Genomic DNA, 3,624 nt, shown 5'->3' on the forward strand with positions numbered 1-3,624 from the left:
GTAGCAACGACCTGGTTCCCTTCCTGACGCCAGGAGGAGCACCGTCTAAGATCAGTTGAACACGCTCGGTTGTGGATGCCCCCCTGCTCCAGTTACTGTGTCCTAAAGCGCTGCAGCCTGCCCATGTTGCAACCTTGTTCCATACCTAAATGGAGATCGGACATTCCCAGAAGAGGTGGGAGGATGTCTCAAGCTGTCGCACGCAGAGCTGATAGAAGTAGTTGTTTTCCCAGCCACGCCGCTGGAGTCTGTCGCAGCACCAGAGCCGGTCCAATTGCAGCAGCCAGAGGAGCATTTTCATTTTGCCTAGCCCCCATGCTTTCCAGATCGAGTTCTTGAAGTTGAGCAGGGGAGTGTCTTCGAATTGCACATCGTATGCTGATCGTGCAGAGTACAAGCCAGAGCTGCATGCTGTCCATCTGATCGTGTCCGCCGTGCCCTCAACCAGGGTGATTGCGGCGTCTCGCAGCTGCCTGGCCAGTTGAAGCACCTGGTGGATGATGCTGGAGAAGTTGCCGTGGCGAAGGTCGAGAACCCAACGGTCCTGGTGCAGAGCGTCCCACATGGTCCTGGTGCAGAGCGTCCCGCACGGTCCTGCATTTCTGGATGGATTGAACGAAGACCGCCGGGTAAGCTGCGCGCAGGGGCCTGCCGTCGAGCCAGTTGGACGACCAGAATGATGTCGTGGCTCCGTCGTTGATGGTGACCACCGTGCAGGCCGTAAACAAAACTTCATCGTCGTCGTTGCAGGGAACGCCCGAGCCGACCCAGGGCCGGTTTGGCTGCGTCCAGGCGAGCCACAGCCAGCGCAGCCGCAGTGCGTCGGCGAACGCAGACAGGTCGTGTATGCCCAGGCCACCAGCGGGCTCTCGTCTAGTGACCATCTTCCAGCCTACCTTGCATTTTCCGCCAGAGATCTCGCCGTCGTGCGCCCAAAGGAAGCGCCTCCTGGCCTTGTCGATGTCTTTGAAGAACTTCTTCGGAGCCCGAAGGACGGTGAGGGCGAAGGTGGGCATGGCCGAGAGCACACACCTTACCAGCACGCGCCGGCCCGCGATTGGTAGCAGCCTGCCCTTCCAGCCCGCTAGCCGTGCTCGAATCCTACCTAAGATCAACTGCAGGTGCACTAGTCTAAGCTTGCCGGTGGTGATCGGGATGCCTAAGTATGTGATGGGCAGCGCCGCCATGGTTCCACCGAAACTTTGTAGCACGTCAACGAGGTCGATTCTGTCGCAGGCGATCGGGACGACCTAGGATTTTGCTTGGTTCACCTTTAGGTCAGTGGCCTCGCCGAAGCAGTGCAGGATGTGGAGGAGCTCGTCTATTTCTTGTCGCACTGGGTTGACGAAGATTACTGCGTCGTCCGCGTACAAGCTGGTGCGCATGCGAGCGGCCCTCCCAGGGATGGGTTGTAGGATGCCGTCTCTAGTGGCCGCCTCGAGCAGCCGATGCAAGGGATCGATGCAGAGAATGAACAACAGTGGCGACAGCAGGTCGCCCCGACGGAGGCCGCGAAGGTGGAAGAACTTGTTTCCAGGTATGCCATTGAGCAGGCAGGACGACGAGGAAGTTGCAAGTAGTAGCGCGATCCAGTCCCTCATCTTGGCGGGAAGCCCAACCTCTGAAGCAGTTCTAGGATGTACTCCCAGGAGACACTGTCGAAAACTTTTGTGATGTCAAGCTTGAGCAGCAAGGCTGGGGTTTTGTTGCGGTGCAGGGTACGGACTCTGTTTTGGACAAAGAGAAAACTGTCGTGAATGCACATAACATCCGCCAGCCGCATCGAGAGAACTTTGGTAATGAGCTTGGCGATGGAATGCACGAGGCTGATCAGGCGGAAGTCTCCCATGCAAGTGGCTCCGTCCTTCTTGGGTAGCAGAGCGATCATGGCGGAATTGAGGTCCGCAAAATTTCCACCAGCGAGCCTTTAGAAGTGGTCAAAGACAGCCATGACGTCCGTTTTGATTGTGTTCCAGCAGGCTCGAAAAAATGCACCGGAGAAGCCGTCCGGCCCTGGGGCCTTGTCGGCCGGCGATGCCATGATAGCAGCCCAGACTTCAGCTTCTGTGAAAGGGTTGTCGAGGCCTGCGTTTTGAACAGAGGGTAACTCCAGCGCCTCCCAATTGATGGAGCAGCCTCGCGTCTGCTTGGTGCCAAGCAGCTTGACGAAATGTTCATGGGCGACAACAGCTTTATCGTCGTGTGAGGAGGCCATCCCAGAATCCGAGTGCAGAGAGTGGATGAAATTTTTCCTTCTGCGTGAGTTGATTTTGGCCAGAAAGAAAGCAGTCTTGGCATCCCCCGCTCTGAGCCATGTGATCCGCGACGCCTGCCGCTTGCGCGCCCGCTCGATCGCAGCAAGGCCGATCAACCTGAGCTTGAGCTGTTTCCGGAGGTGGAACTCAGGCGTAGAGAGGCGCCGTTTCTCCTAGGCGATGTCCAGCCGCAGGACGATTTCAGCCGCGAGATGGAACTGAAGCTTGGCGTCGCTGAAGAGCGAACTGGCCCAGATCCTGAGGTGAGATGCAGTCCGTTCCATTTTCTGTTTGATCCTGGCGATCGGACATAGGAGCGGCGATGGCCGAAGTCAGGCCCGCTGCACTGTTTCCTGGAAATGGGGGAACCGGGGCCAAAAGGTTTCAAATTTGAACGAGGGTTTCGGCGCCGGAGCAGTAGTATTCGCCAGCAGAAGAGGACAGTGATCCGAGCAGGCGGTCGAGGCAACCATGAGCATGAAGTTTGGGAAAAGGTTATCCCACTCCAAGTTGCAGAAAAATTTGTCGATGCTGACGAGAACTGGATCCTCCCGCTCATTTGACCAGGTAAAGCGTCTGTTCTTGCACTTGATTTCCTTCAGGTTTGCAGCGTCGATGGCCCTTCTGAATTTTCACATGATTCTCCTATTCAGATTCAGATTGTTCTTGTCTCGGGCTTCATATATGATGTTGAAGTCGCTTGTGATGATCCAAGGCTCTCCCGAGGGCGGGGCAACCTGGGATAGCTCGGCCAGGAATGCATCTTTGCAGGCGTCATCGGCCGGGCCGTAGACTGTCGTCAGCCAGAAGGACGCGTTGCTGTGCAGGACCGTCACCTTGGCTGTGATGGAGAAGCAACCAACGGCGTGGGTGATCAAGTCAACTACACGCTTGTTCCATAGGATGGCTGCCCTTCCCCTGGTGCTCGTCGCCGGCAGCACCACGCAGCCTTCCATTACAGTGGCCCCTAGGTCGTGGACGATGCTAGCAGTCCAGGAGTCCAGCTTTGTTTCTTGCAGGCAAAGGATGGTGGCCCTGAGGGAAGCAGCTAGCTCACGCACTGCAAATCTCCTGGCTGGGGAGTTCAATCCCCTGACGTTCCAACTCATGATAGAAAATGGCGTGCTAGACATTGGACACAGATGATCTCCCCGGCAACTTCAGATTACTAGTGAATTGCAGGAAAAACAGGTACACATCCAACATAGCAGGGGCGCGCCCGAGACCACCAACAGGCCCCTGGATTCTCTGGCGCGAAGCTAACCAACCAGCCCTATGACATGAACTACGAACGTTCAACATGGATCCTAACTTGAATTGGCTTAAGGCCAATCGCTGCCGAAGACTAATACTAAAGAAGATAATCGGA

Source organism: Triticum urartu, chromosome 3A, assembly GCF_056163025.1.
Source record: "Triticum urartu cultivar PI428250 chromosome 3A, HENAU_Tu73, whole genome shotgun sequence".
NCBI lineage: Eukaryota > Viridiplantae > Streptophyta > Magnoliopsida > Poales > Poaceae > Triticum > Triticum urartu.